This window comes from Schistocerca cancellata, chromosome 8 (assembly GCF_023864275.1).
Source record: "Schistocerca cancellata isolate TAMUIC-IGC-003103 chromosome 8, iqSchCanc2.1, whole genome shotgun sequence".
NCBI classification, from domain to species: Eukaryota; Metazoa; Arthropoda; class Insecta; order Orthoptera; family Acrididae; genus Schistocerca; species Schistocerca cancellata.
The window spans coordinates 518,280,228-518,305,844 of NC_064633.1; positions in this window are offsets into that span (position 1 = coordinate 518,280,228).

Genomic DNA, 25,617 nt, shown 5'->3' on the forward strand with positions numbered 1-25,617 from the left:
GTGTCTATGTGCCTGTTGTTCTGTCAGTGTGATCATGTGATGTATCCGACCCCTGGAATGTGTCAATAAAGTTTCCCCTTCCGGGGACAATGAATTCACGGTGTTCTTATTTCAATTTCCAGGAGTGTAGATATGCTACAGAACCGCATCACCCCTAGCCTGTAGGATAAATACCTGCTGGAATGTACGACGTTAATGCAGGATGGCAGCAGACCGTATTATTCGTTTCGGACCTCCTGGTAAGTATGGAAGTGTGATTACGCATGTCAATCACATCGCGATTACGGGCAGCATGGGGTTCACCCCTGAGCCTCAGGACGTGCGAATGGTTCAAATGGCTTTGAGCACTATGGGACTCAACATCTTAGGTCATAAGTCCCCTAGAACTTAGAACTACTCAAACCTTCGCGTCTTAATATCTCGGGATGTAATGGGAATACTGCGATGCAATCAACGCCATGGTGTATGTGATTTGTCATGCTATGGATTGCTGAAGAAAAAATATAGGAGGTCCATTTAAAAAAAACATAAGTTTGTGTTAAAAAACACATATGCTTTCGTTTTAGAATGTTTCCAAATATGTACATTCATGGGCCCCAGCCCTACATTGATACCGGTGAAAGTCGTTTTCCAATAGCTGATATTCTTCCAGGGATATTTTGGGTGGACAAGATAGCTGGGACACCCTGTATATACGATGACTTTTGAATATTATTAAGGTAAATACATTGCTTGTTATCTACCAATTTCTTTTGCTAACTATGCCTATCAGTAGTTAGTGCCTTCAGTAGTTAGAATGTTTTATTTAGCTGGCAGTATTGGCGCTCGCTGTATTGCAGTAGTTCGAGTAACGAAGATTTTTGTAAGTTATTCATCAAAGGTATAGGTTATTGTTAGTCAGGGCCATTATTTTGTAGGGATTATTGAAAGTTAGATTGCGTTGCACTAAAAATGTTGTGTGTCAGTTTAGTGTTGATCAAAATAAGTAAAGGGTGAAATGTCTGAGTACGTTCAGTTCTGCTCAGCTGTTTTAAAATCAAATAACGGAAGAGGTTTACCAGAACAGTAAGTCATTAATTTTTACAAGGGGATATTTCAGTATCTGTGCCGATACACTGATTAATCAAAACATTATGATCATATGCTTAGGAGTGTATTAATCCACTTTTGCAACACAATAGGTATACTGACGAAACGAAACATGACGACCACCTGCTTAGCAGTGTTTTAGTCCAATTTTGGAACACGGTACAGCAGGATTCTACACGGCACGGATTCAGCAAGTTCTTGGCATATTTCCGGAGGTATGTAGAAGGAGATGCCTCCAAGCAGGTAACGCAATTTTGGTAAATTATAGGGCAGTGGTTTGTAGGCGCAGAGCTGCCATATCATACCGTTCCAGATGTGTTCCACTAGGCTCAGATGAGGCGAATTCATTGGCCAAGACATAAGCGTGATTCCGCTATCATGTTCCACAAACCACTATAGGTATATTCAAGCCACGTGATAAGGGACATTTATCCTGCTGTAAGATGCCATCACCGCTGGTAGATATCAAACATGGAGGGATGCTGTCGATTTGCAGTAATGTTCACGTTGTCTACAGCAGCCTTGGTGTCTTCGATTACTGGCACAGATGCCATGAAGCCTGGCCGAATGCCGCCGTTCTGCCCCCACCAGCAGTGTCGGTGTCGTGGTGCATATTTGGAGCAGCCGTTCCCCTCGATAACGGCGAATCCGGAGACGACTGTCGACCTGTGAAACGTGATTCTTTCGACCAGAGCACTTGTCTCCATTCATCCATGGTCCAATCGCTATGATTCAGAGCCCACTGCAATCGAAATTGACGATGTCGGTGGTTCAGCGAGAGAACACGTAGGGGTCGTCTGCTGTGGAGCTCCATGTCCAACAGTTAGCGCTGAAAGATGTTCTCTAAACCACATTCAGCTGCACTACAGCAGTGTGCTGTCATTAGACCTGCCACAGGTCACCAGCTCTTTTCTTTTACAGAACGGCAAGCACACGCTATCGTCAAAGAACGGTTCCCCATCCATCTCAAGCTCCGATTATACGATTGTTCAGGCTGCCTGAGAAGTCCACAACCATTTTTGGGTCAACGATAAGTTTTGTCTTTTACCTGCAGAACAACGAATCAGCCTCATAAGCTGGAGACCAATAGACTGCCCTTTGCTAAGGTTCTAATATGGTTTCCGTCGACTTTTCCGTACAGAAATCCCGCCGCGGACAACTACACTCCTGGAAATTGAAATAAGAATACCGTGAATTCATTGTCCCAGGAAGGGGAAACTTTATTGACACATTCCTGGGATCAGATACATCACATGATCACACTGACAGAACCACAGGCACATAGACACAGGCAACAGAGCATGCACAATGTCGGCACTAGTACAGTGTATATCCACCTTTCGCAGCAATTCAGGCTGCTATTCTCCCATGGAGACGATCGTAGAGATGCTGGATGTAGTCCTGTGGAACGGCTTGCAATGCCATTTCCACCTGGCGCCTCAGTTGGACCAGCGTTCGTGCTGGACGTGCAGACCGCGTGAGACGACGCTTCATCCAGTCCCAAACATGCTCAATGGGGGACAGATCCGGAGATCTTGCTGGCCAGGGTAGTTGACTTACACCTTCTAGAGCACGTTGGGTGGCACGGGATACATGCGGACGTGCATTGTCCTGTTGGAACAGCAAGTTCCCTTGCCGGTCTAGGAATGGTAGAACGATGGGTTCGATGACGGTTTGGATGTACCGTGCACTATTCAGTGTCCCCTCGACGATCACCAGTGGTGTACGGCCAGTGTAGGAGATCGCTCCCCACACCATGATGCCGGGTGTTGGGCCTGTGTGCCTCGGTCGTATGCAGTCCTGATTGTGGCGCTCACCTGCACGGCGCCAAACACGCATACGACCATCATTGGCACCAAGGCAGAAGCGACTCTCATCGCTGAAGACGACACGACTCCATTCGTCCCTCCATTCACGCCTGTCGCGACACCACTGGAGGCGGGCTGCACGATGTTGGGGCGTGAGCGGAAGACGGCCTAACGGTGTGCGGGACCGTAGCCCAGCTTCATGGAGACGGTTGCGAATGGTCCTCGCCGATACCCCAGGAGCAACAGTGTCCCTAATTTGCTGGGAAGTGGCGGTGCGGTCCCCTACGGCACTGCGTAGGATCCTACGGTCTTGGCGTGCATCCGTGCGTCGCTGCGGTCCGGTCCCAGGTCGACGGGCACGTGCACCTTCCGCCGACCACTGGCGACAACATCGATGTACTGTGGAGACCTCACGCCCCACGTGTTGAGCAATTCGGCGGTACGTCCACTCGGCCTCCCGCATGCCCACTATACGCCCTCGCTCAAAGTCCGTCAGCTGCACATACGGTTCACGTCCACGCTGTCGTGGCATGCTACCAGTGTTAAAGACTGCGATGGAGCTCCGTATGCCACGGCAAACTGGCTGACACTGACGGCGGCGGTGCACAAATGCTGCGCAGCTAGCGCCATTCGACGGCCAACACCGCGGTTCCTGGTGTGTCCGCTGTGCCGTGCGTGTGATCATTGCTTGTACAGCCCTCTCGCAGTGTCCGGAGCAAGTATGGTGGGTCTGACACACCGGTGTCAATGTGTTCTTTTTTCCATTTCCAGGAGTGTATTAGACTGGTTACGGCGAACTAAACATTTTTTTGAGGAGATACATTCCGAGCGGTCGTCGATGTTGCAGTAGACAGTGAAGACCATACGAGAGATTACGGGCAGAGTCGTTTCACTCGGGAACACGATATCCCAAAGTCCACTACGTGGCAAACGTTGCGTTCCACACTGACGCAAAAGACTTACCACAGCCATGTCCAGCTTCGTTTTCTTTTTGCTAATATTTGTAATTTTTTTCTTTCTCTTCCTTTAAATATTTGTATCTTTCTTTTTTCCTATTTTTGTTAATTTTTAAATTTCTTATTTTTTTTTCCTAAAAGTTTTATTTTTGCTTTTTTATTCACTTTTTCTTTGCATTATATGTAAGTTTTTATAACTAAATGTTCTTTTTGCCGTAATTTGATTTAATTATTCGTGATCTTGATAATGAGAACAATGCGCCACGCATGGCCATGTGCCACGACTTAATGCAGGCGACGAACTGTGAACGCCCTTTTCAGTGATGAGGCGACCTTCCATAGCTGTAGTCTCGTCAGTCCGCACAACAGCAGAATATGGACTGATGAACAGCCACACATCGCCATGGAATTGGAACCTAACACTCCAAGGTGATGATGATGATGAGCGTTTGGCGTCATTGGCCGGGAGGCCCCTCGCGGGGCAGGTCCGGCCGCCTTGGCGCAGGTCTTATTACATTCGGCGCCACATTGGGCGACCTGCACGCCGGATGGGGATGAAATGATGATGAACACAACACAACACCCAGTCCCTGAGCGGAGAAAATCTCCGACCCAGCCGGGAATCGAACCCGGGCCCGGAGGACGGCAATCCGTCACGCTGACCACTCAGCTACTGGGGCGGACACTCCAAGGTAAATGTGTGGCAGGGGCTCACCCATCAGCGCATTTAAGGACCATTCCTTTTTTGCTGAAGCGACAATCACATCAACATTGTACCTGGACATTCTTGAGCAATTCTGAAAGCACAACTGTTTGCTGACAACAGTCTGGATTCGGCCGTTTTCCAATAACACGTCGACCACCGCACTCTGTGCACATTCCACGTAAATCGGTTAACGAGACATTCGCAGGAGGCAGCACACTCGCCTTCGGCTTTTCTGTGTGGAGTCACATCGAAACTCAAACGTACAAGGTGGTGAGGCACTTTAAATATTTTTTCTTGTGTCTCGACCACACTTTAATTTTTCCTACAACCTTACACACTGTTGGATAAATAGAACTTAGGTCAAGACATAGGAAAAGTTATACCACTAGCCATTAAGATTGCTAAACCAACATCTACATCTACATCTACATGATTACTCTGCAATTCACATTTAAGTGCTTGGCAGAGGGTTCATCGAACCACAATCATACTATCTCTCTACCATTCCACTCCAGTCCCGAACAGCGCGCGGGAAAAACGAACACCTAAACATTTCTGTTCGAGCTCTGATTTCTCTTATTTTATTTTGATGATCATTCCTACCTATGTAAGTTGGGCTCAACAAAATATTTTCGCATTCGGAAAAGAAAGTTGGTGACTGAAATTTCGTAAATAGATCTCGCCGCGACGAAAATCGTCTTTGCTTTAATGTCTTCCAACCCAAGTCGCGTATCATATCTGCCACACTCTCTCCCATATTACGTGATAATACAAAACGAACTGACCTTTTTTGCACCCTTTTGACCAAGAAGAAATGCAGATGATACTCGGGTATTTATTGGACAAATATATTATACTAGAACTGACATGTGATTACATTTTCTCGCAATTTCGGTGTATAGATCCTGAGAAATCAGTACCCAGAACAAAGACCTCTGGCCATAACAACGGCCTTGATACGCCTGGGTGTTGAGTCAAACAGAGCTTGGATGGCGTGTACAGGTACAGCTGCCCATGAAGCTTCAACACGATACCACTGTTCATCAAGAGTAGTGTCTGGCGTATTGTGACGAGCCAGTTGCTCGGCCACCATTGCCCAGACGTTTTCAATTGCTGAGAGATCTGGAGAATGTGCTGACCAGGGCACCAGTCGAACATTTTCTGTATTCAGAAAGGCCCGTACAGGACCTGCAACATGCGGTCGTGCATTATTCTGCTGAAATGTAGGGTTTCGCAGGGATCGAATGAAGGGTAGAGCCACGGGCCGTAACACATCTGAAATGTAACGTCCACTGTTCAAAGTGCCGTCAATGCGAACAGGAGGTAACTGAGACGTGTAACCAATGGAACCCCATACCATCAGGCCAGGTGATACGCCAGTATGGCGATGACGAATACACGCTTCCAATGTGCGTTCACCGCGATGTCGCCAAACACGGATGCGACCATCATGATGCTGTGAACAGAACCTGGATTCATCGGAAAAAATGACATTTTGCCATTCGTGCACCCAGGGTAGTCGTTGAGTACACCATCGCAGACGTTCCTGTCTGTGATGGAGTGTCTAGGGTAACCGCAGCCATGGTCTCCGAGATGACAGTCCATGCTGATGCAAACGTCATCCAACTGTTTGTCCAGATGGTTGTTGTCTTGGAAACGTCCCAATCTGTTGACTCAGGGATCGAGACATGGCTGCACGAACCCTTATAGCCATGCGGATAAGATGCCTGTCATCTCGACTGCTAGTGATACGAGGCCGTTGGGATCCAGCACGGCGTTCCGTATTACCCTCCTGAACCCACCGATTCCGTTTTCTGCTAACAGTCATTGGATCTCGACCAACGCGAGCAGCAATGTCGCGTCTGTAGCACGTCGTCTTCGTGGTGCAGCTCTTTTAATGGCCAGTAGTGTATATGGCCACCTGGTGATTGTTGCGAATTTGGCTTACAGCATGTGGTACCAATACACTCGATTTTTGAGCGTTCCCCATTGCGTAAAGATATCGGACGATGGTGGAATGATTGAAGTTCGCGAGTTATGGCAGTTGTACTCGAATAGAGTGAAGTGGATCATTGTGAATTAATGCGTTTAAACGATCTTCATCAAACCCCAAAGGTCTTCCTGCACGTGGAGAGTCACCAATGGCAAATGAATCCCTTTGAAATGAGAAGATCATCTTCTTGCCATTCTCTGTCCTGTGACATTATCCCCATACACGGCGCTGGTGTCACCACTCTGCTGGCCTCAAACAAAAGAATAGGTGGGAAATACTGGAATCCCAGTCCGGTAAGCATTTTCACTCGTCGCCGCTGATGTCGCGCATTGTCTCGATACATCTGGCATTAGTAATCCCATCCCTTTCGTTTGCTTTCTGATCCATCCACCTTTACTTTACATATAATGTATCACAGCTGCGGGTTCCACGTGGGCACCAAGCATTCATATAACTTCCAGTACTTGTCGTCGGGTCCTCTTTCTACGTGGCAAAGCACAATTGAAAGTCAGCTCTCATAGTCACGTATGTGCCAGTTTCTCGCAACACTTGTTGTAATCGGACAAAAATCGTATGTGATGTCGTAATGACAACTACGCCCCTTTTCTCAGTTAATGTGTGTACCTTGAAGTGGGAGATTTGGAAGTGATCTGATGTTTAACCTTATTTGTCGTCCAAACGCTCCGTTTTCAGTCATGGGTTCCGTATCAAAACTTTATTCCTGAGTCTGTTCTATAGGCCCTAAGAGCCTCTAATAGGACCTGCGAAACGCCCTATGTATTGTAAGTAGGCTGTTTAGGTTTTTATGTCGGTAACGCCACGTAGCGCTCTGTATGAAAATCACTGACTGTGCTGTGTCCAGTCTGTGGCTGGTTTGCATTGATGGAATTTTTACTATTGCAGTGTTGGGCAGTTGGATGTGAACAACGCGTAGCGTTGCGCAGTTGGAGGTTAGCCTCCAGTAGTGGTGGATGTGGGGAGAGATGGCAACAGTTTGAGACAGGACTATCTGGACGTGTGCCCATCAGAAAGAGTAAATTTGTAATACTGTATATCATGAACTGATATACAGGGTGTCCCAGCTATCTTGTCCACCCAAAATATCCCTGGAACAATAACAGCTATTGATGCGTTTGGGCGCTGATGACCACGCTGTTTAGCGCCCGAAAACCTCAAACCACACACACACACTGGAAAACGACTTTCACCGGTATCAATGTAGGGCTGGGGCGCATGAATGTACATATTTGGAAACATTCTAAAACGAAATCATATGTTTTCTTTAACACAAACTTATGTTTTTTAAATGGTTCTCCTATATTTTTTCTTCAGCAATCCATAGCATGACAAAGCACATACACAATGGCGTTAATTGCATCGCAATATTACCATTACATCCCGAGATATTGAGACGCGAAGTTGACGCTTGAAACACCCGACATGCGCTGCTAGCGCACGTCCTGAGGCTCAGGCGTGAACCCCATTCTGCCCGTAATCGCGATATGATTGACATGTGTAATCACACCTCCATACTTATCGAGAGATCCGAAACGAATAATACGGTCTGCTGCCATCAACTCTCATAAACACATAATGGTTTCCCTCTTGCACGTTTTACGTATCTACGTACACGATATGAACAAGTACCGATCGGTGTACACCCGTCAGGTTGTCTTATTTATGCTGCACACCCAAAGTAAAGTTTATCTAATGCGTTATATGACCCATTGTGCCTGTCGCGCAAGGCCTGGCCCTACCTAGTCAACTGTCCAACGTAGTTCCCACTACTGCCACAGTTACCACTTCGCCTTGTTTATGATTTGCGACCCATGCAATGTTCTGTACTCCACCACCCTCCGAGCATCCCATTTGTTTTTGCTTTGGCGTGCAGTACACCGCTTGCCAGTGTAGTCGTGCATCAGAGTAATCTAGTGACGGCACGGAGGTAGTACACATTGTGAATAAACGTTGTGTTGAAGAACTTATACTGTACAGTATAATGTACACACATGAAGATATGGTAGAAATGCTGCTGATCTATGGAGAAAGTACGTTGACTGGAAATACGTTATGGGATAGCTTGTTTGTTGATAGTACTGCCGGCCGCGGTGGTCTAGCGGTTCTGGCGCTGCAGTCCGGAACCGCGGGACTGCTACGGTCGCAGGTTCGAATCCTGCCTCGGGCAAGGGTGTGTGTGATGTCCTTAGGTTAGTTAGGTTTAAGTAGTTCTAAGTTCTAGGGGACTTATGACCTAAGATGTTGAGTCCCGTAGTGCTCAGAGCCATTTGAACCATTTTTTTGACAGTACTGTTAGCGAACATTATGATTATTACGTTAATACGTCTGTTTTCTACCCTACGCTACATACCTGTACTGTACCCTGTTGTAGGTGGACCAAATGCTGTTGAGGCAGAACGACTGTACGGAAGACGATTCCCTGACAAGCCATCGCCTTCGCGCCGGATGTTTGGTCGTCTCACATCTCGTCTACGTGGAACGAGAAGCTTAAATCCAAGACCTCGACATCGTCCTAGAACACGTACAGATGAACGTGCTGAAGTTGCAGTACTCGCTACCATAGCTGTGAATCCTCAAATCAACACACGACAAATTGAAAGTGAAGTTGGTGTGTCGAAATGAAGTGCACAGCGTATTCTTAAACGTTTTAAATTTCATTCTTACCATGTTCATTTACACCAGGATCTTCATGGAAATATCTTCCGTAATAGGGTAACATTTTGTCGGTGGGCTCAGCAAAAACTTCTGACTAATCCAAATTTTTTTGCAGATGTTCTCTTTACCGACGAGGCATCGTTCTCCAACAAAGGAATTGTCAATTTGAGGAATATGCATTATTGGTCCGCAGACAATCCAAAATGGCTCCGTCAGGTAGAGCATCAACGTCCGTGGAAAGTTAATGTTTGGTGTGGGATTATTGGAGATACCATTATCGGACCTTTCTTTATAAATGGCATCCAAAATGGCAGACAATACTCCAGATTTATACGACACAATCTTCCTGTTCTCTTGGACACCGTACCCCTGAACCGGAGAATGGTAAATGGAAATGAGCGTTTGGCGTCAATGGCCGGGAGGCCCCTCGCGGGGCAGGCCCGGCCGCCTTGGCGCAGGTCTTATTACATTCGGCGCCACATTGGGCGACCTGCACGCCGGATGGGGATGAAATGATGATGAACACAACACAACACCCAGTCCCTGAGCGGAGAAAATCTCCGACCCAGCCGGGAATCGAACCCGGGCCCGGAGGACGGCAATCCGTCACGCTGACCACTCAGCTACTGGGGCGGACACCGGAGAATGGTCATGTGGTATCAGCATGACGGATGCCCTGCACATAACGCCTTACGAGCACGACGACTTCTGAACCGTAGTTCCCTGGTAGGTGGATTGGATGAGGTGGCCCAGTTAGGTGGCCTGCCCGATCTCCGGACCTTACACCGCTGGATTATTTTCTTTGGGGAGCAGTGAAGGATGCCGTTTACCAACATGAACCAACAACACCAGAGGACATGAAGCAACGCATTATTGATGCTTGTACAGCCATCAAAGAGGAAACAGCAGCACGAAGTAGGGCATCCTTCATGCGCAGAGTGACCATATGTATGCAAGCCAATAGGCATCACTTTGAGCATGAGATGTGAACGCTATGTTTAGTATGTAGTGCTGGTATCACAGTGGAAATTTCTACAAAGGGCCATTTTACCCAGTGATGTTAAGAAACATTTGTTTGCAACAATTTGTCATTTAACGCATTAGATAAACATTACATTGATAATTATGTGATAATAAAACTAATTGGTTAAACATGTTTACATTCATCTTCTATGTCCTATCTGAACTTCCCAAATCAAAACATTTTTACCTAAACAACAGTAAAACTTTTAGTCCACTTGCTCGTTTCACTAAAACCATCAACATGAATTTTACTATTACGAGTGAATGATTAACTGTCACTTGCGCTAGATCTACAGTAAAGTAAAGTTTTAACGTTGAACGGCATCACCTTTTTAGTAACGGATTAACGATAAGCGAAGTTAACTTTGTGACCAACGTTGCGATACACAGATATGTTACAGAACCGCATCACCCCTAGCCTGTGGGATAAATGCCTGCTGGAATGTACGACGTTAATGCAGGATGGCAGCAGACCGTATTATTCGTTTCGGACCTCTTGATAAGTATGGAAGTGTGATTACGCATGTCAATCACATCGCGATTACGGGCAGCATGGGGTTCACCCCTGAGCCTCAGGACGTGCGCTAGCAGCGCATGTCGGGTGTTTCAAGCGTCAACTTCGCGTCTTAATATATCGGGATGTAATGGGAATACTGCGATGCAATCAACGCCATTGTGTATGTGCTTTGTCATGCTATGGATTGCTGAAGGAGCCGGCCGCGGTGGTCTAGCGGTTCTGGCGCTGCAGTCCGGAACCGCGGGACTGCTACGGTCGCAGGTTCGAATCCTGCCTCGGGCATGGGTGTGTGTGATGTCCTTAGGTTAGTTAGGTTTAAGTAGTTCTAAGTTCTAGGGGACTTATGACCTAAGATGTTGAGTCCCATAGTGGTCAGAGCCATTTGAACCATTTTGATTGCTGAAGAAAAAATATAGGAGGTCCATTTAAAAAAAAAAAAACATAAGTTTGTGTTAAAAAACACATATGCTTTCGTTTTAGAATGTTTCCAAATATGTACATTCATGGGCCCCAGCCCTACATTGATACCGGTGAAATTCATTTTCCAATAGCTGTTATTGTTCCAGGGATATTTTGGGTGGACAAGATAGCTGGGACACCCTGTATATACGATGACTTTTGAATATTATTAAGGTAAATACATTGCTTGTTATCTACCAAAATATTTCATTTGCTAACTATGCCTATCAGTAGTTAGTGCCTTCAGTAGTTAGAATGTTTTATTTAGCTGGCAGTATTGGCGCTCGCTGTATTGCAGTAGTTCGAGTAACGAAGATTTTTGTAAGTGATTCATCAAAGGTATAAGTTATTGTTAGTCAGGGCCATTATTTTGTAGGGAAAGTTAGATTGCGTTGCACTAAAAATGTTGTGTGTCAGTTTAGTGTTGATCAGAATAAGTAAAGGGTGAAATGTCTGAGTACGTTCAGTTCTGCTCAGCTGTTTTAGAATCAAATAACGGAAGAGGTTTATCAGAACAGTAATTCATTAATTTTTAGAAGGGGATATTTCAGTATCTGTGCGGATACACTGATTAATCAAAACATTATGATCATTTGCTTAGGAGTGTATTAATCAACTTTTGCAATAAAATAGGTATACTGACGAAACAAAACATGACGACCACCTGCTTAGCAGTGTTTTAGTCCAATTTTGGAACACGGTACAGCAGAATTCTACACGGCACGGATTCAGCAAGTTCTTGGCAGATTTCCGGAGGATTATAGCAGGAGATGTCTCCAAGCAGGTAACGCAATTTTGGTAAATTATAGGGCAGTGGTTTGCAGGCGCAGAGCTGCCATATCATACCGTTCCAGATGTGTTCCACTAGGCTCAGATGAGGCGAATTCATTGGCCAAGACATAAGCGTGATTCCGCTATCATGTTCCACAAATCACTATAGGTATATTCTAGCCACGTGATAAGGGACATTTATCCTGCTGGAAGATGCCATCACCGCCGGTAGATATCAAACATGGAGGGATGCAGTCGGTTTGCAATAATGTTCACGTTGTCTACAGCAGCCTTGGTGTCTTCGATTACTGGCACAGATGCCATGAAGCCTGGCCGAATGCCGCCGTTCTGCCCCCACCAGCAGTGTCGGTGTCGTGGTGCATATTTGGAGCAGCCGTTCCCCTGGATAACGGCGAATCCGGAGACGACTGTCGACCTGTGAAACGTGATTCTTTCGACCAGACCACTTGTCTCCATTCATCCATGGTCCAATCGCTATGATTTAGAGCCCACTGCAATCGAAATTGACGATGTCGGTGGTTCAGCGAGAGAACACGTAGGGGTCGTCTGCTGTGGAGCTCTATGTCCAACAGTATGCGCCGAAAGATGTTCTCTAAACCACATTCAGCTGCACTACAGCGGTGTGCTGTCATTAGACCTGCCACAGGTCACCAGCTCTTTTCTTTTACAGAGCGGCAAGCACACGCTATCGTCAAAGAACGATTCCCCATTCATCTCAAGCTCCGATTATACGATTGTTCAGGCTGCCTGAGAAGTCCACAACCATTTTTGGGTCAACGATAAGTTTTGTCTTTTACCTGCAGAACAGCGAATCAGCCCCATAAGCTGGAGACCAATGGACTGCCCTTTGCTAAGGTTCTAATATGGTTTCCGTCGACTTTTCCGTACAGAAATCCCTCCGCGGACAACTATTAGACTGGTTACGGCGAACTAAACGTTTTTTTGAGGAGATACATTCCGAGCGGTCGTCGATGTTGCAGTAGACAGTGGAGACCATACGAGACATTACGGGCAGAGTCGTTTCACTCGTCAACACGATATCCCAAAGTCCACTACGTGGCAAACGTTGCGTACCACACTGACGCAAAAGACTTACCACAGCCAGATCCAGCTTCGTTTTCTTTTTGCTAATATTTGTAATTTTTTTTTCTCTTCCTTTAAATATTTGTATCTTTCCTTTTTCCCTATTTTTGTTAATTTTTAAATTTCTTATTTTTTGTTCCTGAAAGTTTTATTCTTGCTTTTTTATTCACTTTTTCTTTGCATTATATGTAAGTTTTCTTAAACTAAACGTTCTTTTTGCAGTAATTTGATTTAATTATCCGTGATCTTGATAATGAGAACTATGCGCCACGCATGGCCATGTGCCACGACTTAATGCAGGCGACGAACTGTGAACGCCCTTTTCAGTGATGAGGCGATCTTCCATAGCTGTAGCTTCGTCAGTCCGCACAACAGCAGAATATTGACTGATGAACAGCCACACATCGCCATGGAATTGGAACCTAACACTCCAAGGTAAATGTGTGGCAGGGGCTCACCCATCAGCGCATTTAAGGACCATTTCTTTTTTGCTGAAGCGACAATCACATCAGCATTGTACCTGGACATTCTTGAGCAATTCTGCAAGCACAACTGTCTGCTGACAACAGTCTGGATTCGGCCGTTTTCCAATAACACGGCGACCACCGCACTCTGTGCACATTCTACGTAACTCGGTTAACGAGACGTTCGCAGGAGGCAGCACACTCGCCTTCGGCTTTTCTGTGTGGGGTCACATCGAAACTTAAAGGTACAAGGTGGTGAGGCACTTTAAATATTTTTTCTTGTGTCTTGACCAGACTTTAATTTTTCCTACAACCTCACACACTGTTGGATAAATAGAACTTAGGTCAAGACGTAGGAAACGTTATACCACTAGCCATTAAGATTGCTACACCAACATCTACATCTACATCTACATGATTACTCTGCAATTCACATTTAAGTGCTTGGCAGAGGGTTCATCGAACCACAATCATACTATCTCTCTACCATTCCACTCCCGAACAGCGCGCGGGAAAAACGAACACCTAAACATTTCTGTTCGAGCTCTGATTTCTCTTATTTTATTTTGATGATCATTCCTACCTATGTAGGTTCGGCTCAACAAAATATTTTCGCATTTGGAAGAGAAAGTTGGTGACTGAAATTTCGTAAATAGATCTCGCCGCGAGGAAAATCGTCTTTGCTTTAATGTCTTCCAACCCAAGTCGCGTATCATATCTGCCACACTCTCTCCCATATTACGTGATAATACAAAACGAGCTGACATTTTTTGCACCCTTTTGACCAAGAAGAAATGCAGATGATAATCGGGTATTTATTGGACAAATATATTATACTAGAACTGACATGTGATTACATTTTCACGCAATTTCGGTGCATAGATCCTGAGAAATCAGTACCCAGAACAACCAACTCTGGCCATAACAACGGCCTTGATACGCCTGGGTATTGAGTCAAACAGAGCTTGGATGGCGTGTACAGGTACAGCTGCCCATGCAGCTTCAACACGATACCACAGTTCATCAAGAGTAGTGACTGGCGTATTGTGACGAGCCAGTTGCTCGGCCACCATTGACCAGACGTTTTCAATTGCTGAGAGATCTGGAGAATGTGCTGACCAGGGCAGCAGTCGAACATTTTCTGTATTCAGAAAGGCCCGTACAGGACCTGCAACATGCGGTCGTGCATTATCCTGCTGAAATGAAGGGTTTCGCAGGGATCGAATGAAGGGTAGAGCCACGGGTCGTAACACATCTGAAGTGTAACGTCCACTGTTCGAAGTGCCGTCAATGCGAACAAGAGGTGACCGAGACGTGTAACCAATGGCACCCCATACCATCACGCCGGGTGATACGCCAGTATGGCGATGACGAATACACGCTTCCAATGTGCGTTCAGCGCGATGTCGCCAAACACGGATGCGACCATAATGATACTGTAAACAGAACCTGGATTCATCAGAAAAAATGACGTTTTGCCATTCGTGCACCCAGGGTAGTCGTTGAGTACACCATCGCAGACGTTCCTGTCTGTGATGGAGCGTCAAGGGTAACCGCAGCCATGGTCTCCGAGCTGACAGTCCACGCTGCTGCAAACGTCGTCGAACTGTTTGTCCAGATGGTTGTTGTCTTGGAAACGTCCCAATCTGTTGACCCAGGGATCGAGACATGGCTGCACGATCCGTTACAGCCATGCGGATAAGATGCCTGTCATCTCGACTGCTAATGATACGAGGCCGTTGGGATCCAGCACGGCGTTCCGTATTACCCTCCTGAACCCACCGATTCCATATTCTGCTAACAGTCATTGGATCTAGACCAACGCGAGCAACAACGTCGCGATACGATAAACCGCAATCGCGATAGTCTACAATCCAACCTTTATCATAGTAGTAAAAGTGATGGTATGCATTTCTCCTCCTTCACGAGGCATCACAACAACGTTTCATCAGGCAACCCCGGTCAACTGGTGTTTGTGTATGACAAATCGGTTGGAAACTTTCCTCATGTCAGCACGTTGAAGTGTCGCCACCGGCGCCAACCCTGTGTGAATTCTCTGAAAAGCTAATCATTTGCATATCACAGCATCTTCTTCCTGTCAGTTAAATTTCGCGTCTGTAGTACGTCATCTTCGTGGTGTAGCAATTTTAATCGCCAATAGTGTATTAGAAGTGTATCTAAACAGCAGCGTCGTCGCACAGTATTTTCATGCACATTGCGAAGTATCTACCTGAACGCATTTCAGCAGCGGTGCCTACAAATGCCCCAACAATACTGCAACGTGTGTACAGGGGCATCGCGGAAAGATGGGCAACTATACTTGGATATAGAGGACACACACGTCGACCGGTAGTGATTTCATCGAATTACATTGTTTTCTTCCATGTTATATTCGTATTATTTCATATTATAAACATTTCATTTGAGTCAAAGTGCTTCTTCCCAGAAATGGTTAGGGACTTCACGGGCAGCCTGCGCTTTCCTTACCGCGTCAGATGCCAGAAAGACACTCAGGTCCCTTTAACATTCTGGGAGAGCTTAGTCCTAATACACTCCTGGAAATGGAAAAAAGAACACATTGACACCGGTGTGTCAGACCCACCATACTTGCTCCGGACACTGCGATACGGCTGTACAAGCAATGATCACACGCACGGCACAGCGGACACACCTGGAACCGCGGTGTTGGCCGTCGAATGGCGCTAGCTGCGCAGCATTTGTGCACCGTCGCCGTCAGTGTCAGCCAGTTTGCCGTGGCATACGGAGCTCCATCGCAGTCTTTAACACTGGTAGCATGCCGCGACAGCGTGGACGTGAACCGTATGTGCAGTTGACGGACTTTGAGCGAGGGCGTATAGTGGGCATGCGGGAGGCCGGGTGGACGTACCGCCGAATTGCTCAACACGTGGGGCGTGAGGTCTCCACAGTACATCGATGTTGTCGCCAGTGGTCGGCGGAAGGTGCACGTGCCCGTCGACCTGGGACCGGACCGCAGCGACGCACGGATGCACGCCAAGACCGTAGGATCCTACGCAGTGCCGTAGGGGACCGCACCGCCACTTCCCAGCAAATTAGGGACACTGTTGCTCCTGGGGTATCGGCGAGGACCATTCGCAACCGTCTCCATGAAGCTGGGCTACGGTCCCGCACACCGTTAGGCCGTCTTCCGCTCACGCCCCAACATCGTGCAGCCCGCCTCCAGTGGTGTCGCGACAGGCGTGAATGGAGGGACGAATGGAGACGTGTCGTCTTCAGCGGTGAGAGTCGCTTCTGCCTTGGTGCCAATGATGGTCGTATGCGTGTTTGGCACCGTGCAGGTGAGCGCCACAATCAGGACTGCATACGACCGAGGCACACAGGGCCAACACCCGGCATCGTGGTGTGGGGAGCGATCTCCTACACTGGCCGTACACCACTGGTGATCGTCGAGGGGACACTGAATAGTGCACGGTACATCCAAACCGTCATCGAACCCATCGTTCTACCATTCCTAGACCGGCAAGGGAACTTGCTGTTCCAACAGGACAATGCACGTCCGCATGTATCCCGTGCCACCCAACGTGCTCTAGAAGGTGTAAGTCAACTACCCTGGCCAGCAAGATCTCCGGATCTGTCCCCCATTGAGCATGTTTGGGACTGGATGAAGCGTCGTCTCACGTGGTCTGCACGTCCAGCACGAACGCTGGTCCAACTGAGGCGCCAGATGGAAATGGCATGGCAAGCCGTTCCACAGGACTACATCCAGCATCTCTACGATCGTCTCCATGGGAGAATAGCAGCCTGCATTGCTGCGAAAGGTGGATATACACTGTACTAGTGCCGACATTGTGCATGCTCTGTTGCCTGTGTCTATGTGCCTGTGGTTCTGTCAGTGTGATCATGTGATGTATCTGACCCCAGGAATGTGTCAATAAAGTTTCCCCTTCCTGGGACAATGAATTCACGGTGTTCTTATTTCAATTTCCAGGAGTGTATTTTTGCTGACCAGCGTAAATCGTAACGCGTGGACCACCCCAAAGTGACGTCACTGACGTCACGATCGGTGGCTCATTAGCAAACGCAGCCGTTCTGTGGCGAAACGCTCCTACAAGTGCCGACGTGTCCTTGCCGCACCTCGCTATGCCGGCCGCTTTATGATGCTTGTTCTGAATGCTACGCAACCGTGCGGGACTGTGGGCTGTTTCCGTCCTTGCTGGCAGGGACGCGGAGCGTTAAAGAGTTAACTACCGGTCGTCTGAGGTGGCAGCACTTTCATTTATAAGCGGTTGCCGGCGAAGCTCTCCACGTACTCCGCGCGCCCTACCCATTAGCCGACAAGTGATGGCGCCGAACGCATTCCAGCACTGCACCCGCACGCAGCACGCAGTCGGATGCTGCTTGTTAGCGCTGCGTAAGGAAGACGCGCACCACTCCCCGCTGTTCGCCGCATCCTTTGGTCTTCGGTAATAGACCGGCACTGACTTATATACTGAGAACCTGTTTTCTCTCAGGCTGCGGAAAGAGAAATCCATGTTTTTCGCAGTCTTACGCGTATCTCCGTTACCTTTGAAGCTAAACAGAGTAGTAGTCCTTCGCACAGTTACCTGTTGGGTACTGTGACTGCTGCCTGACATCTGTTTTCAGAAAACTGTGTATACGACTGTCGTTTTGCGTCAGTCTCGTGTAGAGGCTCGATTCTCAAAGAGTCATTTCTACTTCCTTGCAAAGACGCGAACCGCAGTAATCGTGATACAAGAATTTTTCTTTCTACTTTCTTACGAAAGGAAAGAAGAAGTAGAAGAAACCGGTATGGAACGGGAGGAATAGAAACAGCATTACTAGCAGAACTTTCTGTAATAGCCGGTGCGATGTACATGAATCTAAGCAAAGTACACGTTTCTCGTGCTTCTGGACACACAAACAATTGCTCCTCAGTTTAAAAGGCTGTGTAAAAGGGTAAGCCTTGGAGAAACAAGTAGGGGAGTCGTTACTACAGTACACGCTAACGAAAAATGGCTCTGAGCACCATGGGACTTAACGTCTGAGGTCATCAGTCCTCTAGAACTTAGAACTACTTAAACCTAACTAACCTAAGGACATCACACACATCCATGCCCGAGGCAGGATTCGAACCTGCGACCGTAGCGGTCGCGCGGTTCCAGACTGTAGCGCTAACGAAAACTATATGTTAAATATTAGTATGTTGTTTGAGAATAGCATCGATTTATGCAAATGAGACTTTGGCTTCCCTGACATAGTAACTACTAAAAGTGTGTAAGATGTAATACAGAAACGATGCATATATAAAATATCTCATCAAAAGTATCCGGACACCCTTTGTAATCCGGAATAGGCTACTCGATGTCACGTGAGACGAACCCGCCTTTGTAAAAGAGCTGAGGAGTGTTATGTTGTCAGTAAAGATGGAATAACAGCAGACTGGGTCGGGCAGGAGAGCTCACTGACTTCGACCGTAAACAAGTCATTGGATGTCACCTACCACACCCATCACGGATATTTCAACCCTTACACAGTTAGATTACCGTCAGTTTGGCTTTGGGAAAGGTAAAGGCATCAGAGAGACAATTCTGACGTTGCGCTTGATAATGAAAGCAAGACTAAAGAAAAATCAAAACACTTTTAACACGATTTGTCGACCTGGAAAAAGCGCTGGACAATGTAAAATGGTGCAATATGTTCGAAATTCTGAAAAAAGTAGGCGTAAGCTATAGAGAGAGACGGGCCATATATAATATGTACAACAGCCAAGAGGGAATAATAAGAGTGGACGACCAACAACGAAGTGCTAGTATTAAAAATTTATTTATTTATTTATTTTTATTTATTAATTTATTGATTTATTTAACCTGGCAAGATTAGGGCCATCAGGCCCTCTCTTACCAGGCATTCTACTTATTTTACATTCATATGGTGTAAGACAAGGATGTAGCTACATCCTATCGCCCTACTGTTCAATCTGTACATTACGGAATCAATGATGGAAATAAAAGAAAGGTTCAGGAGTAGAATTAAAATTCAAGGTGAAAAGATATCAATGATACGATTCGCTGATGACATTGCTATCCTAAGTGAAGAAGAATTACATGATCTGCTGAATGGAATGAACAGTCAAATGAGTACAGAGTAAGGGTTGAGAGTAAACAGAAGAAAGACGAAAGTAATGAGATGAAGCATAATTGGGAATAGAGAGGAACTTAACATCGGGAGTGGTGGTCACGAAGCAGATGAAGTTAAGGAATTCTTCTAGGTAGGTAGCAAAATAACCAGCGACGGAAGGAGCAACGAGGGCATCAAAAGCAGACCAGTACTGCCGAAAAGGGCATTCCCGGTCAAGAGAAGTCCAAATGTATGAGAATGTACGTTTGGAACACAGCATCGTATGGTGGTGGAACATGGACTGTGGAGAAACCGGAACAGAAGACAATCGAAAAATTTGAGATGTGGTGGTACAGACGAATGTTGAAAATTAGGTGGGCAGATAAGGTAAGGAATGAGGATGTTCTTGCGAGAGGAAAGGAAAATGTGGAAAAGGATGATTGGGCACTTGTTAAGACATCAGGGAATGACTTCAGTGGTACTAGAGGGAGCTGCAAGGCGCAAAAAGGAAGACAGTCACTAAAATACATCCGGCAAATAACTGACGTAGGTTGCAAGTGCTACGCTGAGATGAAGAAGTTGACACAGGAGAGGAATTCGTGTCGGGCCGCATCATGCCAGTCAGAAGGCTGCTGAGTGAGGAAAATAACGATTCCCAATCCGACTGTTGGTGATGTGATTGTCAAGTGGTAGTGCGAAGGAAGAATCACAACTACACCAAGACCAGACAGAGCTAATGTAATGACGGCCAGGTACGGTAGAGCACTGCGGACTGCGGTTGTAAAAAATCGCCTGAAATCAGATGAGGGAACAACTTGTTAGTTCCAGAGTGCTAACAGCAGTCCAGCTAGCTCATCGACTGTGCGGGAGGCGTTACAAAGAATAGTGCTCAGTGGTCGAGCAGCTCTGCTTAGGCCTCACATTTCTGTAGCCAGAATCAAGCGACGCTTGAGTTGGTGTAAAGAGCGACTCCACTGGACAGTGAATGACTGGGAACGAGTGGTTAAAAAAAATGTGTCAAATGGCTCTGAGCACTATGGGACTTAACATCTGAGGTCATCAGTAGCCTATAACTTAGAACTACTTAAACCTAACTAACCTAAGGACATGACACACATCCATGGCCGAGGCAGGATTCGAACCTGCGACCGTAGCGGTCGCGCGGTTCCAGACTGAAGCGCCTAGAACCGCTCGGCCACTCCGGCCGGCGAATGGTTTCAATCGATGAATCACTTTATACAGTGTGGCAGTGCGCTCGAAGCGGTTGAGTTTGACGAATGCCTGCGGAACGTTACCTGCCATCATGTGTAGTGCTAGGAGGAAAGTATCAGGGAAGTGGTGTTTTGGTATGGAGGTGTTTCTCATGGTTAACCAGTGGTTCCTTCTTACACTTCAAAGAATGCTAAATACGGAAGACAAAGAGCACATTTTGGTGCACTGTGTACTGCATACAGTAGAGGAACTTTTCGGAGCCGATGATTGTATAAGTGTTGCTGTGCACCCTATCATAAAGCATCATCTGCGAGGCAGTGGTTTCTCACAATAATACTCCTGAAAGGGAATGACCTGTCTGTCTTAGCTCCAGATCCCAATATCCAGCATCACTACATTGTCTGGTTTCGGCTCTTGAGGAGAATGGGCTGCCGTTCCTCCACAGACAGTCAGAAACGTCTCATTGGAAGTGTCTCAACAGAGTTCACGCCGTCATACGGATGAAGAATCCACGGATTCCTTGTTAATATCCACTATAGGCGTCCGGATCCTTTTGATCAGATACTGTGTAATCTGGTATCAAGTTTGTTGTTAGAATTGTCGCTACGCTCGTGAATGAAGGGAGCTTTAAGAGACACAATAATCCTTTGAGAATGGGCGCGTAGAATGGGACCCATCGTATTTTGTCTACGTCGTACCAACAGTGATTACTGTTGACAAGCCGGGGGTAGGAATCAATGGTCAGCCTGTCTTGTGCGTCTAAAAAAGACTGGAGTTCGCTAAAAATCGGAGCCAACAAATCACAGCCCACCTGTTGAATTATGTATCCTCTATTAGCTAAAATAACTAATTTCTTAATTCGAGGAGTACAGGCAATGTAGGTCGATTTCCCACCATGTCATCTGGAAAGATTTTTCAAAGCCGTTGTTAATATAAAATATAAAATAATATAAAATGACATTAAAAGTAGTGTGGAGAGGGTAGTGTCTGCTAAATGTCTAGCTCAAATATTCGTTGCGGATGCCATTCTGAAGACGGTACTGATCGCCAAGGACTTCGTCCTGGGCAGTCGTGAGTGGTGGACGCACAAATCTTCTTCATCGACACTCGTCAGTTGACCATAGGTTTCAGTATAGTGGTGCACAACATGTTAAGTATCAGTTAACTTCTTCCTTTGGCGATGGTTTTCCCTGCCTAATTCGTGCAGTAGCAGTTTTAGTGAAAATGATAGAAATAGTGATTGCGAAAAGCAAAGCAATGAGTTGACATTGAAGTATGACAGTTGTAATAAAAAAGTAGTTTCATCTCATTCCACAGAAAATCCACAACTTACGGTATCTTCATGGGCAGTTGCAATAAGCAAAAGCTCTTCAAACCACTATGCCACAAAGAACTTATACCACTGCAATGTACACACATCAATAAAAGTTTTGCATCACCTCGGTTCCGAGAATTTCGGAACCTGTTCAGAAAGTTGGAATACAGATCAACATGAACATCACTTCCGCCCTTATTATTGCTCATGGTGGTACAACATTGCATGTTGTACCACCATGCAGCGAGACTTTCAGAGGTGGAGATCCAGATTGCTGTACACACCGGTACCTCTAACGCCCAATAGCACATCCTCCTGCATTGAAGCGTACCTGTATTCGTCGTGGCTTACTATCCAAAAGTTCATCAAGGCACTGTTGGCCCAGATTGTCCCACTCCTCAACGGCGATTTGGGGTGGATTCCAAAGAGTGCTTGGTGGGTCACGGTGTCCATAAACAGCCCTTTTCAATCTATTCCAGGCATGTTCGATAGGGTTCATGTCTGTAGGACATGCCGGCCACTCCAGTCAAGCGATGTCGTTATCCTGAAGAAAGTAATTCACAAGATGTGCACTAAGGGGGTGCGAATTGTCGTCTATGAAGGCGAATGCCTCGCCAATAGGCTACCGATATGGATGCACTATCGATCGAAGGATGGCATTCACGTATTGTACAGCCGTTACGGTGCCTTCCACGACCACCAGCGGCGTACGTCGGCCCCACATAATGCCACCCCAAAACAGCAGGGAACCTCCACCTTGCTGCACTCGCGATCAACCTGACAGGGTTGCCTCCAAACACGTCTCCGACGATTGTCTGAGTGAAGGTATGCGCGACACTCATCGGTGAAGAGAACGTGATACCAATCCTGAGCGGTCCATTCGGCACGTTGTTGGTTCCATCTGTACCGCGCTACATGGTGTCGTGGTTGCAAAGATGGACCTCGCCATCGACGTCGGGAGTGAAGTTGCGCATCATGCAGCCTATTGGACACAGTTTGAGTCGTAACACGACGTCCTGTGGCTGCACAAAAAGCATTATTCAATATGGTGGCGTTGCTGTCAGGGTTTCTCCGAGCCATATTCCGTAGGTAGCGGTCTTCCACTGCAGTAGTAGCCCTTGGCCGGCCTGAGCGAGGCATGTCATCGACAGTTGCTGTCTCTCTGTATCTCCTCCATGTCCGAACAATATCGCTTTGTTCACTCTGAGACGCCTGGACACTTCCCTTGTAGAAGCCTTCCTGGCACAAAGTAATAATGCGGACGCGATCGAACCGCGGTATTGACCGTCTAGGCATGGCTGAACTTAAGACAAGACGATCTGTGTACCTACTTACTCGTGGAATGACTGGAATAGATCGGCTGTCCAACCCTCTCCGTCCAATAGGCGCTGCTCATGCATGGTTGTTTACATCTTTAGGCGGGTTTAGTGACATCTCTGAACAGTCAATAGGACTGTGTCTGTGATACAATATCCACAGTTAAATTCTATCTTCAGGAGTTCTGGGAACCGGGGTGATGCAATACCTTTTTTAATGTGTGTATTTACATTAAAACTCAAAGAAAAACAGCAAAACACGATATCTGTTACATCCAAGGAAGAAAATAGCAGGAAGAATAGGTAAGCGGAAGAATAATGCAAATTGTAATGCAGTGTCGTGTCAATGTAGAAACAGTGCATAAAAGTATTTGGAGAATTTTTTTTTCTTTCTAAGCTTGTCTACAGGAAATGGAAACAACCAGTATTGAGTAAAATCAACGTCTACATCGGCGTACATGATCTACTGCCGACAAGGTAGGGATCCCTTCCAGACTGGTGCTACAGTCACAGGTTGCACAGTGGAGGCTACTGCTGGACGATGACGAGAGCAAGTAGTGATCGTGGGAAAAATATACCTCGTATTTATTAGATGTGTGGTTTATCTGTGAGTGGGTTGGCAGCCCCGGAATCGATAATAGCAGAATAACAAAAAACTAAAGTTTATTTTTTGTAGTCAGAGCCAAATTTAGTAATCTGATCATACCAAACACTCCCTCCCGTGTTCCAATTCGGTGGAAAGTTTAAACAGTCTCTGTTTTGTGAGACTTCCTCTAGACGATATAAATAATAGAACAGTGAACTCTAGTTAACATGCGACCAGGTTCAGTCACCTGCAACAACCAAATACAAGCACTCACTGACAAAATCAATACCGACTATACCAAATATATTGATGACAAATGCAGAAAATCATCTCATTTTGTGTTAATTACCATTAGCAGTCGTCATAATAAACTGCATTACAAAAAAATAGACATTCTTAACTTTATTTTCGTTTCACCACATACAGTTAGGTCACACAGCTATATAAACAGGACATTATTCTGACTTCATTACATATTGAAAAAGAACTGTGTGAGATAATTAGTCTACAAAGCAGTTTGATCTCAGTGGATCATAACAATAAAAGGCACAAATTTGTAATCTAAAATCCAATTTTGTATACATGCATAATGTAATGTAAGAAAAACTTCTCAGATTTTAAAGTCACCTTAGAAAGATGGATGAAATTGCAATTAAATTCGACAAAGGCCCTATCCATGGGACTAAGACCTACTCTAAGAGAAGAATAATTCTTTCTTGTTGTGGTCTTCAGTCCTGAGACTGGTTTGATGCAGCTCTCCATGATACTCTATCCTGTGCAAGCTTCTTCATCTCCCAGTACCTACTGCAACCTACATCCTTCTGAATCTCTTTAGTGTATTCATCTCTTGGTCTCCCTCTACGATTTTTACCCTCCACGCTGCCCTCCAATACTAAATTGGTGATCCCTTGATGCCTCAGAACATGTCCTACCAACCGATCCCTTCTTCTGGTTAAGTTGTACCACAAACGTCTCCCCAATTCTATTCAATACCTCCTCATTAGTTATATGATCTACCCATCTAATCTTCAGCATTCTTCTGTAGCACCACATTTCGAAAGCTTCTATTCCATTCTTGTCCAAACTAGTTATCGTCCATGTTTCACTTCCATACATGGCTACGCTCCATACAAATACTTTCAGAAACAACTTCCTGACACTTAAATCAATACGCGATGTTAACAAATTTCTCTTCTTCAGAAACGCTTTCCTTGCCATTGCCAGTCTACATTTCATATCCTCTCTACTTCGACCATCATCAGTTATTTTGCTCCCCAAATAGCAAAACTCCTTTACTACTTTAAGTATCTCATTTCTAATCTAATTCCCTCAGCATCAGCCGACTTAATTCGACTACATTCCATTATCCTCGTTTTGCTTTTTTTGATTTTCATCTTATACCCTCCTTTCAAGACACTGTCCATTCCGTTCAACTGCTCTTCCAAGTCCTTTGCTGTGTCTGACAGAATTACAATGTCATCGGCGAACCTCAAAGTTTTTATTTCTTCACCATGGATTTTAATACCTAC